The sequence below is a fragment of the Piliocolobus tephrosceles genome, chromosome 7, assembly GCF_002776525.5.
Source record: "Piliocolobus tephrosceles isolate RC106 chromosome 7, ASM277652v3, whole genome shotgun sequence".
Taxonomy (NCBI): Eukaryota; Metazoa; Chordata; class Mammalia; order Primates; family Cercopithecidae; genus Piliocolobus; species Piliocolobus tephrosceles.
The window spans coordinates 92,284,930-92,298,422 of NC_045440.1; the positions used below are offsets into that span (position 1 = coordinate 92,284,930).

General features: G+C 34.6%; 1 non-coding gene across 1 annotated transcript; it reads right to left on the bottom strand.

Moving 5' to 3' along the window:
• Positions 1-211: 211 nt before the first annotated feature.
• Positions 212-315, bottom strand: LOC111549736. The gene has a single exon (XR_002733816.1). It is a non-coding gene; the product is annotated as a small nucleolar RNA U13 (small nucleolar RNA).
• Between the last annotated feature and the right edge of the window lie 13,178 nt (positions 316-13,493).

Sequence of the window (13,493 nt, forward strand, 5' to 3'; positions counted from 1 at the left end):
TTCCCTAGAACTGGCACCCTCACTCAAGTCTCTGTTTTAGTTAGTGGTATCACCTCCCTCCATTTCCTCACCTGAAATCTCAGTGCATGTGGCTTTCCCTCACGTCAGTACTCCATATGGAATGCTTTTCATAGCCACGTCGTTTTCTTCAGGGCTGCTTTCCAAGCCCACTCTGACATCACCTGAACTATTCCTTTTTTTTTTTTTTCCACGTCAGATAGGTAATGTGCCGACATCGTAACAAGGTTTGAGGAAGACACAACTCATACATGTGCGTGACAACCCATCCACAAGCTTATGAACTAGAAAAAAGATCACTACTCCATTTTTTGCTTTTTCATTTTCCCACAAGGGTGCCAGTTTACCATCCAGCTACTCAATGTTGACCTCTGAATTTGGAATTAATTTTCCAGAGAATAAAGGTGTTTGATAAAGTGATCTTTTTTTTAATTTTATTTTTTTAAATTTTTTATTTCTGTAGGTTTTGGGGGAACAGGTGGTATTTGGTTACATGAGTAGGTTTTTTAGTGGTGATTTGTAACATTTTGGTGCACCCATAACCCAAGCAGTATACAATGAACCTGATTTGTAGTCTTTCATCCCTCACCCCCTTCCCACCATGTCCCCGCTGCAAGTCTCCAAAGTTCATTGTATCATTCTCATGCCTTTGCATCCTCTTAGCTTAGCTCCCACTTATGAGTGAGAATATATGATGTTTGATTTTCCATTCCTGAGTTACTTCACTTAGAATAATAGTCTGTGTCCCATCCAGGTTGCCGTGAATGCTATTGATTCATTCCTTTTTATGGCTGAGTAGTATTTCATTATATATATTTAATTATATATGTTATATATACATACATGTGTATATATGCATATATATGTGTGTATATATACATATATACATATGTACATATGTATACATGTGTATATATATATATACATGTATACACATATATGTATATATATATGCACACACACACACCATAGCTATATAGCTACATATATCCCACAGTTTCTTTATCCACTCATTGATTGATGGGCATTTGGGTGATAAAATGATCTCTATGTGACATTTTAACTCAGAAGTTTTATGATTCTTATTTGTTTTAGGAGTTCACATTACTACTTTTGCCAAAAATCTTAATATCCATCTTTAAAGACATTTCCTAATTTGACTACATTTTTTTGAGCAATTGTGTCTTCCCTCAAGCCTTGGTCCTTCCTGTCACCCAACCATGCCAATGTCTTCTGTCACATGCTTGCTCCATTGTTCATACACTTTCCTCATTGTTAATTAGCTCCTTTCTCTTCTTGCTGCCGTCCATTCTTTAGGAATCTGACAGGGGAGATTATAAGTAAGAATGACGTGTGATAGGTGAAGATGAAAAATAGGGTAACTCGGGCCAGGTCAATGTGTGATAGATGAAGATGAGAAAATAAGGTAACATTGAGCTAGGTCTTTTTCTGTGGTCTCTGAGGCTTACTTTCTAATGAATGAGGCCTTCTTGTTCTTATGAAAGGCATTATGACTGCTGGCAGCCCTATGTTTACATCCTTCAAGGTGTTAAATCCCATGGAGAACCCTAATTGACTCTGATTGGTTCATGAGACTATTGTTGCTGTTGGAAGAATGGTCCAGTCCACTCTGAATGACTAGGCCTGGTCAATGTGTTTTCCAGTTGGTGGTAGGCAGTGGGTTTTGTGGCTATAACCAAAGTGAAAACAGTGCGTTACCAGAAGTAGGAAGGGCTATTGCACTAACCAAAACAATTGATGTTCACTATAGTCTCTACAGGTTCATTTGATATAATATATCCCCCCAGTATGTAAACATGTACATAAATATATTCATTCACTGATTCAAAGTGAATGGTCTTGTCTACCTGAGGCAAATGTCCAGCTATTCAGGAATGCAGCAGACAATGGTGGATGTCTAGTACATATCTACACCCCCACTCACCTTTCATAAAGCAGAGTATCTGCTAAGATGCTGCTGCTCAGTCACTATAATTCCCACCATGAGATTAGCTCCTGTAAATGGAATATGAGGAGAGGTGTTCCACTCCCAAGCCAAGATGATTAAGAAGCAGATGATGTGCCTTTCTCTATTTTTGCTTTTCCTTTCCCTCAGTTGGAAGCAAAAGTCATGGAACCTTTAGGTGCTGGCAGCGCTACACCCTGAGTCATCATGTGGAGTGTTATGTGCCAAACATTCTCACTGAATTGTGTAAAGAAAAAAATATGCTTTTATTATTAAGTCACCAATATTTGGCTATTCATCTTCTGTAGCAGCTAGTGTTAACCTAATGAAATGGGAAACACCCACATAACTGACATCACTCAGAGAAAAGAAAAATGTGATTGTATTAAATTGACAATAGCATTGATCTTCTTCCTCGATGCATAATAGAAACTCCCTGAAGGCAGAGACTTTCCCTGTTCTCTTCAATGTTGTATCCCAAATACTAGAACAGCTACTGGCACATAGTAGGTGCTCAATAAATATTTGTTGATGAATGATGTACTAATTTTTTAAATTGCTGCATGAAGAATTACTACAATCATAGTGGCTTAAGCAACACACATTAATTATTTCACAGTTTCTGTAGGTCAGGAGTCTGAGAATGGCTGCTATAACTTGGTCCTTTGCTCAGGATCTCACAAAGCTACAATCAAGATATCGGCTGCAGCTAGTTTCTCATCTGAGGCTCAGTGACCTCTTCCAAACTCATATTGGCAGTATTAATTTTCTCAGAGCAGTAGAATCTGTGGTAGCTTACTTCTTCAAAGCCAGTGGGAAAGAGAGTTCCTTACCTCTAGACCCTCGTTTCAATGGGATTTTTACTAGGTGAGCTGGTTTAGGTTAGGCTCACCCAGTAAACATCTTGTTTTTAATATACTTACAGAAAACTGATTATGGACCTTAATTACATCTGAAAAGCCATTGTATTCTCATCATAAAATGTAAGCTAATCAAAGTAGTGACTATTTTAATACCTTTTCCATATTTTTAGAATATGGAACTTAGAAGCAAGTTCTAGGTTCTGCCCATATTTAAAGGAGGTTATTATACAAGGGTTTTATTTACTGTGAGTTATTTTAGAATTCTGCCTACCTCAAAGGACAAAATATTTTGAAAATAATGCTTATACTTTAAAATATGGATATAGAACATTATTTTATTTTATTTTATTTTATTTTATTTTATTTTATTTTATTTTATTTATTCGTTTTTGAGACAGAATCTTACTCTGTCACCCAGGCTGGAGTGCAATGGCATTATCTCAGCTCACTGCGAACTCTGCCTCCTAGGTTCAAGGGATTCTCCTGCCTCAGCCTCCCGAGTAGCTGGGATTACTGACATGCAACACCACAGCTAATTTCTTGTATTTTTAGTAGAGATGGGGTTTCACCATGTTGGCCAGGCTGGTCTTGAACTCCTGACCTCAAGTTGATTCACTCGCCTCGACCTCCCAAAGTGCTGAGATTACAGGCGTGAGCCATGGTGCCCAGCCTAGAACATTATTGTAAAATAGAGATGATGACTACTTGTAAACTTGTTATAATAAAAATCCAGTATTTTTAAAGGTTTAAATTTAAAAATGATTTTAAGAAATTAGTAAAATTATGAACAAGTAATATTCAACTGTCTTGCATTTTTATGAACCTAGGGTAAACATAATATAACATATTTACATAGAAACATATACTACTGCAAGAATATTCTAATAAGATAAATTTTTACTAAATTATAATTAAAAATTCATGTTCGGAGATAGTAGTATACTATAGATACTAGTATCCCAAGTATTTCTAATAGTAGTGGTAGTAGTAATAAAAAGAATAATGGAAACAAAGTATTCTATTGATGTTTGATATTAATATAGCAGATAAAGTAATTATTAAATTATATTTGCTGTGTTGCTGTTAAAACTGGAGAATCTGCCATTTAAAAATTTACTGGAACTTCATTTCTGCTTTCCAGGGTGGAATTTTCTCTTCTTCTCTTTGTGGTGATCCCCCACTATACTCTGGGAATGTCTGCGTTTGTGGGCTTTTATTCATACTTATGGAAAAGCACCTACATTTTCTTCTTGAGAAAGTGTTAATCTCCAGAAAGCAGCCCACGTGCAGACACTTGAGATGGAGCTGATAAATGTTGTCCTTGGTCATTTTGTTTTGATTAAGATTGCCTTTGTTAGCATTATTGTTTCTTCATTTGTTCTTAGGGAATGTCTATGTTTGTGAGTTTTTCTATGTAAGCATGTACTCATAAAATTCTGAAAACAGAAATGAAGCTTTGTTGCCTGTCTTGGTTCCTTGACAACATTGAAGTTTTCCAATGCTTAACATGCAACACAAGGAAACAAACGCAGGTGATTCTGTATTTTGGGATTGTCCTGAAAGGAGCCTAGGGTGAGACTAATGCCTGTGAGTAGGGGGTGGAGTTCTCCCTAAGAAGAATGCATGATCCCCGTGAAGCAAGCTGGGGAGAGGTCAATCAAGGGCAGAAACTTGATTGGAAATCAATCAAGAGATTGGAGACTCCTGGGGGAGTCAGGAGGCAGGAAAAGCCATTTCTTTTCTTTCTCACCTTGGGGAGTTGGTGTCTAGACTGCAGAAGAAGATGTATACTGTACTTAGGAAGCTCTCCTTGCCTCTTTGCCAGAAGGTAAGCTGGACTTTATAAAATAGAAGAGACAAGGAATGGCAGGAAGGTTGATTTTCACCACAGTGAGGCAGGTCAAGATCTAAACAGGAAAAGGTGTCAGGAGATGACCGACATGTGGCTTGGGACTGTGTATTCTAAACGCAGCCACAACCAATTTCAAGTTTTCTGTGTGATATAGTTCCCATCCCTGGTTTCTTTTAGTGAAGTCTTATTAAGCATTACAAAGCGCAGTTGTGCTTTAGAGACTTGAGGGATGAGCTTACCATTACACTTGCAGTAAAGCTTCTATAGGGGAGAAGCATCGCCACCCTGAGACGTACATGAAATGAAACTCAACTCAGAATTGGGGGGCATGGTCCAGCATTAGATTAGGGTATTCCAAGTGACCTGTGAGTTCCAAAATATAATTTGAGAGCATGTAACAAATGGTATCAGGATTCCCAGAGGTACCGGGAGAAGGAAACCTCATAAAAGAGTGTACAAAAGTACATTTGTAACAAAAAAAAGTAAAAAGGAAGTGCTACTTTATTTCAAAGTCTTCTGAGGCCTGGAGCATATGCATTAAAACAGTTTTCCTTTGTTCAGCTTTTCTTGTTCTTTATCCAGTTCCTGACAAAGCAAATGTGTTCAATTTCCCACTTGTAGATAGAAACATTTAGAGTTTTGTCTTTCCAGTGAAGGCCTTGATTACACTTGAGTAAAAGGCGATAGGACAAGAGGAAGAACAGTGATGTTAGAGCATATAAATAATAATAACTTAAAATTGGAAATACTTTTTTATAAATTAATTTCTGAACATATGTTAATACATTATATATGTGTTAATTTTATGTATAAAACAAATCCAACTGTACTTACGAATACCTATCAGAATCCCAGTTTGAAAATACCGAATATAGTAAAACTATCACAATGTCAACTAAAAATTTCTATTTGATTAAAAATTATTATGAAGACACACATATGTTCACAAGCATAAATTTATTTGATTTGGGATTGTGCACATCTACCTTAGATTGAGATAACTTTTGAAAATATGAGAAAATTAATCTGAATAGTAGGCAGAAGAGGTTTATTTCATACCATCCATTCCTTTCTTCCTTCCCTAAAAGATTCTTTGATATCTCCTCCAAGAAAAAAATCAGAAGGAACCTAGAAAACCTTGTCATGCTGTTTAAGGAATGACTGTTAGGCCAGCCAACACAAAGAGTGGAAAAGAAAATGCTTGAATGTAGGGATGTAATGAAAATGATCTGGCTGATCATAGAAATTGCAGGAAGGATTCTCTCATGAGATGGGAAGTGAAGGATTTCATTTCTAAGCTTCCTTTCAGCACTTAAGATTCTATAAATTTGACACTCTTGTCCACCATTACTTGCTGAATTACACTGGAGTAGGTTTGGTTGTTTAGTTATTAATGTGACTGCCATCTTTGCTTAGCACCCTTTATTCCTTGTGCATTTTTAAACCTTTCTTTCACTTGACCAAATGTAAATACATGTACTTAGATTCTGCCTACACATCAATAACATTCAAAAGAAAATACATACTTAATCATGCAGGTGCTTTGTCCAACATGACACTAAACATTTGCAAAAAGGTGATATTCAAAACACTTTAGGGGACAGTGATTGAGTTGTAGCTATACCGAATCTGTGAAAGAACATGGCAGCCCTGTGATTCATTTAATCTTTGAGGATATGAGTAACAACAAAGAAGTCAGTGATCTGGGCTGCCAATTTCTTGTTTAGTTTTTACTTTCTATGGCTTACAAAAATATTTCTTTTATTTCATTTAACCTCATCATAGAAGGGTAAAATTGGTATTACTAATCTCATTTTATAGACAGGAGAATTGAGGCTTAGGCAATTAAAGCATCTAGCCCAAGGAGACCTAACTAGTTAATGATGAAGGAGAACTGGTTAATGAGGAAGCAGAGACTTGAATTCAAGTCTTCTGACTTCAGGATTTATTTTCCTTTAGCATCAGATACTGGTTTTACTTTTCTGGAAAATAGGTTTTAGAGTTTATATCTTAATTTTTATATTTTATTTTATTTTATTTTATTTATTTTATTTTATTTCATTTATTTTATTATTTTATTTTATTTTATGTTGAGACAGAGTCTCACTCTGTTGCCAAGCTGGAGTTCAGTGGCACGATCTCAGCTCACTTCAACCTCCAACTCCCTGGTTCAAGCGATTCTCCTGCCTCAGCCTCCCGAGTAGCTGGCATTACAGGCACACGCCACCACGTCCAGCTAATTTTTGTATTTTTAGTAGAGATGGGGTTTCACCATGTTGGCCAGGATGGTCTCTATCTGCTGACCTTGTGATCCACCCACCTTGACCTCCCAAAGTGCTGGGATTACGGGCGTGAGCCACTGTGCCCAGCCTATGCCTTAATGTTTTTACACCTCAGTGGAAATGGTTTGAATCAGAATTATCAAATGCAAGGAAAACACTTATGGTATTACTAGAATATAGCAGAATATAATGTATGATTGCTTAGTTTTATATTATTTCTGTAACTTTAAATAAAGGAAAAATGGTTGATGGTGTCCTTTTCTGATAAAAAAAAAAAAGTTTTCTGTTTCCTTCTCTGAATCAATTTACCATGCTTTCAGTATCACAACAGTTTTCAGTTGAGATTTTATTTATAAAGGTAGAAGCTTCTTGAGACAATTCCTTTTTGTGGTCGATAAAGCATTTCCCGCTCCTCCTCAACAGACTACCACTGGACCTGACAGTGGTAAAAACTGTCTCCATATGCCAGAGAGTCCTCTGTAGCTTCTGTGAAGAAGCAAGATGCCTTTTGGCAGAGACAAAGTATATGTCATCTTCCTCCCAATCTTTTGTTAGGCTAAATTTTAGGGACTAGAATATAAACATTTTTCAAAATATTGATTAATGTGGTTGTTTCTATGTTAAAAAATAAATTGAATCAGTTGTATAGCATCAAGTGTACAAAAGAAATTACGTTGATTTTTTTCCCCCACATGTCAGTTGGCTGTTATGGTAAATATTTTGGCACTGTATAGACATTAACATTGTCTACATGATGCCAAAATGATGTGTTGACAAAAGAAAAATGCAAATAAACTAGTTATATAATGTTTTATAGCTACAACTGTATTTTTCCTGATGTTATGTATTTTTTTCTAAAGCAGTATAATTATATAATGTTTTATAATTTCTTATGGATATAAAATTTGGGATATTTTTATTGATTTTAGGAGGAGTCAGAATTATTAAGAGCCTATTTACTCATTTAGGCAATTAATCTAAAAATTAACTTCATATTAAAGACTGACTTACAATACAAATTTTCTATAAAATTATGCTATGCTGGCCATAGTGAATTAAATAAAAAGACAATAAGTAAAATATACACATATAAAACATATCTGTGATAATAGAATGAATTAATAGTAGAATTTTGGCTCAGACTATTTTTATTTGTGAGTAAAATAAGAAATATAGTTAAATAATAGGGAAAACAGTATAATTAGATATTTCTTTAGGAGTCACTAGAATATATAAGCACAAAGACAAATCACTTAGCATATACTTAGCACAGTTATAGGGGCTGTGAGGGACACCCTGCTTTGATTGAGGAAAATGTAATATTTATTAAACAATGTTGAAAATATACAGCAGAATATAAGTGCTAAAATACATTCTATAATTGCTTTAGGGGTACCAAGGAAAAAAAGATTGATGAAGGCTGTGTTGAAGAGGTGGTAATCCAGCTGAGCCTGAAAGCAAAGGTCAAGTTTGAATTGATAGAGGTGAGAAAGGAAGACATTCCAGATGAGAAAGGCAACGTGAGGGAAATCCTAAGGGTGAAAGTAAGCAGGGTGTGCATTTCCAGATTGTGTGTGAAAATGTAATACCGAGTGCCTTTATTTTAGACATGGTTCTAGAAAATATCTTGAATTTCCATCTCCTTTCTGATTTTACAGACCTTGTCTTTATTGAAGTGTTGGAACAGTATTAGTAATAACATTTATTAGACAATAATGAAAAGAAGAATGATATCTCAGTAATCCCCTGTCATATTATTTGTCTAATCTGCACTTATAGTTCTCACTGTCAACATATATTAATAAACAACCAGCCTTAAATGCTGTTCTCTAACTCCATTACTTCAATAGTGCTTTACAAGTAATGTGTTGAAGAGACCATGGTCTTAAGATTTAAAATCATGATGTAATTCAGCTAGATTTTGAGGCAGAGGTGGAGAAAGAAGGGCTGTGCAAAATAGCATGATGAACTCTGGTCTTCCTATTGGGTACTTGTAAGCTTTTCTCTAGGTTTCTTGAGACAAAACTTCCCCTCCCCCCCAACTAATGGGCAACTCCAGACCCCTGCATATTTAGGAAACAAGTAATGAGCAACCCCAAACACCTGTATATTAATGCTGTATGTGTGAGTATGACAAGAGACATTTTATCTGCATGCAGATAAAATGATATGGTTAGGCTTGGTAGTCCCCATCTAAATCTCATCTTGAATTATAATCCCCAGGTGTTGCGGGAGAGACCTGGTGGAAAAGGATGGGATCATGAAGGCGGTTTTCCCCTTACTGTTCTCATGATAGTGAGTTCTCACGAGATCTGATAGTTTTATAAGCGTCTGGCATTCCCCTGCTTGCACTTCTCTCTCGCCTGCTGCGATGTTAATACGTACCTGCTTCCCTTTCCGCCATGACTGTAAGTTTCCTGAGGCCTCCCTAGCTATGTGGAACTGTGAGTCAATTGTACCCCTTTCCTTTATAAATTACCCAGCCTCTGGCAGTTCTTTATAGCAGTGTGAAAACAAACTAATACATAACATTACAGGTATTCGGAGCTTTATAATCAAAGAAAAAAAGTAGGGAAGAAGTAGAAATAACTAAATAGAGAATGATTTATCAGGAGAATAGAGTGCGATCTGCTAGAAAATTCCTTAAAAAAAAGTGCAATAGGTGAGAATATTTTTTGGTAGTTCACAAAGCAACTTTTCACTTTTAATAGTTATATATTGAATATACATTAGTATACTACAAAATGAGTGGTGTGTGTGTGTGTGTGTGTAATAAGCACAAGAAAACCAAAAATAGTGTGTGGTTTTTACATTGTGGCTCTCAAACAGTAACAGTATCACCTGGGATCTTAGAAATGCAAATCATCAAGCACCAACGCAGATAAACTGAATCAGAAACTTTGCAGCTGAAGCCCAGCAATCCCTCCAGGTGATTCTAATGTGTACTAAAGTTTGAGAACCACTAATTTGACGAATATATTATTGCTTAGGGTAAGGCTAAATTAAAAATTATTTAAATTTAATTTAAAAATATATTTTGGTATATAAGTGGTAGTTTAAAAAGATAAATATAATGAAAGTAGCATTTGAGTTACTGAAGTTAAAAATAGTGCTCTCCTTTGTAGTACTGTAAAAACTGTGGCTTGGCAGAAATTACCATGAGGAACAAATAAGAAAATGAGGAAAAATAATGAAAGAAAGAAGGAAGGAGATGGGATTTAATGTCAACTAACATGTATCAGTAAGAAGCATGTGGAAGATCCTTTATCAAAATATTCAGTAAGTCATTTGTTGGGGCTATCTTATCTAATGTTGAATATCTGAACCTCATTATTACAAATAGTCCAGTTAAAGATAGCAGGGCAGAAAAATCCTTGACTTTATGTCCCAAGCACAGAAGCACTTCCCAGATGGCATGAATTAATGGACATTTTGTTTGTTAAAACACCAAATGTCTAAAAGCAAATTAGAGTCATTTGGGTCAAAAAAAAAAAAAAAAACAAAAAACCATCCTTAGTTTTCTTTCTATTTGGCAGTAATCCAGTTTGAATTTTTCTTGTGCCACTATCTATAATCAAGGAATTTATGTAAACCTCAGGGGATTATATTCTCCTTCACAGAGAATGCCCAAGATAGGTTATTTCAGCCTCCAATGTGAAGTGAATGTGAAATTCTGTTTTTTTTTTCTAGACTTAGATTTAATAATCTAGTACCGAATTGATTTTATCATGCAAGTGCCTATTGGTAAATTTAATAAATCATAATCTTTAATGATGTAATTTCTGGACATAGAGCATATTAACTCAAAAAAGTAAATCTCTATCAGGCATTAAAAAAAAGAATCTTAGTTTAGGCTTTGTCTCTAGTTTATACTAGCTCTGGGTTTAATGATATATTTTATATATTGAGCATATATTTCAAATTCTGGTAGCTAATCATATTATTCAGTGGCTATAAAACCCACTTTTGTTGTATATTTATCATTCAAGTATTCTACTACATGCAATAAGAAATAACCAGTATACATACTAGAAATATCAGAAGAGAGTAGCAAGCATTAGCAATCCTTCACTTGGGAAGAGGCAAGAGTTCAGAAAGAGACTTTATGTCATGAGCAGGGCTTGAGAAAAGTAGAAAATGGAGCAGGAACACCAAATCACCAAATGAAACCTTCAGTACTCCACATGTCACACTAAGCACAAGGAGGAAGCTGTGGTCCATCATTGGAGAAATTTGAAGTTGGTAGTGCACTGAGATAAATACAGCAACTACAAAACTCTCATCCATTTCAATTACTGGTGAGACTGACTCAACTACCAACACTAACAGTCTTAGAGAAGAAGAGATATATCAATTTCTGGGTACAAATAATAGTTACCTCAGTCTCTACTGTTTCTTCACACACAATGTTTGATGTTTATTCATATCTACTTTCATTCCTATTTTTGTTTTTTTCCTGGTGTGTGTGTGTGTATGGGTGTGTGTGTGTGTGTGAGAGAGAGAGACAAAAAAAAGACCCATTGGAAAGAAGACAAAATAGTCAGTAGAAATAGAAATAGAGATATCTCAGACGTTGGAAAATTTCAGCAGTCTTTGAAATAACTATGATTAATATTTTTAAAATCTAGCAAAAATGTAGATAAAATATTAATAGAATATCAGTAGAAGACTGGGAAGTATAAAAAAAATTGAAAATGCTTAACAGAAACAAATAATTCCTTTGCACTTATCTGCAAACTAGACAAAGAAGAGGAAAAAAATCAATGAACTTGAAGATAAGTCATTTGAAATAATTCAACTCGAAATGCAAATAGGAAAAAGAAAGAAGAAAACAGAATTAAACATCCAGAAATATGGGACACTATCGAACTCTACAAAATACCTAGACTTGGCATCCCAGAATGAGAATGGAATAGTGAGAACCCAACGATTCTTGTAGAGTTACAGGCCAAGAATTCATCAAAATTTACTGAAGTTTACAAACAACAGTTCCAAAAATCTCAAAGAGCCCCTAGCAGGCTAAATATACCTAGGTACATCATAATCAAACTGCTTAGAAACAAAAATAAAGAAAAAATCTTGAAAATACCCAAAGAAAAAAAGAAACATATAGAGAAGAACAAAGTTAATAATGGCAGTAGACTTTTCATCAGAAAGCTAGTAAGAAAAAACAAAAAGAAGAGAAAAACAATGAAGTGACATATCAACTGGGTAAAGAAACAAAACAAAACTTGTCAACCAATAATTCTATACTCAACTAAGTCCCTTTTAAAAATAAAAAATATGTAATTTTTTACATTAAAAACTAAATTAGAGAATTTATCACTAGTTTACCTGTACCACAAGATATGTTATTTAAAATAAGTCTTATAAAGGACAGAAATAATATGAGGTCAGTTGGAAATCTGTATCTTTGGAAAGGAATAGATATATCCCAGAAATGGTAAAAATGTAGACAAATATAGAAGAGATTTTTTCCCTTACTTTTGACCTTTTTAAAAGATAAATCATACTTTATAACAAAAAGAATAGTAAAATATTGTGGGGTTAATAACCAGTGTAAAAGCAAAATATATGACAGTAGTACAAATGATAGGAAGGTAGAAATAGAAGTATACTGTTGTAAGGGTCTTGTGTTGTGCAAAAAGTGGTATACTATTGTGTGAAGGTAAGCTGTGATAAGTTAATGCATATTGTAAAATGCAGAGCAACAATTTAAAAAATAAAACAAAGATATGTGGCTAATAAGCCTATAGTGGAGATAAAATGAAATTATTGAAGTGCTCAATTCAAAATATGGCAGAAAAAGAGGAAGAATGAAACGAAGAACAGATGGAATACTAGATAAGAAATGGCAAGATTTAATCCCAACCATATTATAGATTTAAGCCCAACCCTATCAAAAAGTATATTTGATATAAATGGTCTAAATATGGAAATTTACATGTAGAAATGGCCAAATTGGATTAAAAAAAAAAACAAGCTCAAATATTTACTATTTATAAGAAAATTATTTTAAAATAATGAAATATGTCAAAAGTAAAAGGATGGAAAATATATACCATGAAGCACTAATCTAAAGAAAAATGGGTATTAACAGAGATAAAGAAATTGCAAGGTGAAAAAGATCCATTAATCGGGAAAACATAACATTCCTAACAATCCTAAAGGTAAAATTTGAATCACCTAATAATGGTACTTCCAAATACATAAAGCAGAAAAATGGTAGAACTTCGAGGACAAACAGACAACTCCACAATTACAGTTTGGATTTTCAACACTCTTCTCTCAATAATAGATAGAACAAAGAACTCAAACAAATATACAAGAAAAAAACAAGCAACCCCATCCAAAAGTGGGGAAAGGATATGAACAGACATTTCTCAAAAGAAGACATTCATACAGCCAACAGACACATGAAAAAATGCTCATCATCACTCGCCATCAGAGAAATGCAAATCAAAACCACAATGAGATACCATCTCACACCAGTTAGAATGGCAATCATTAAA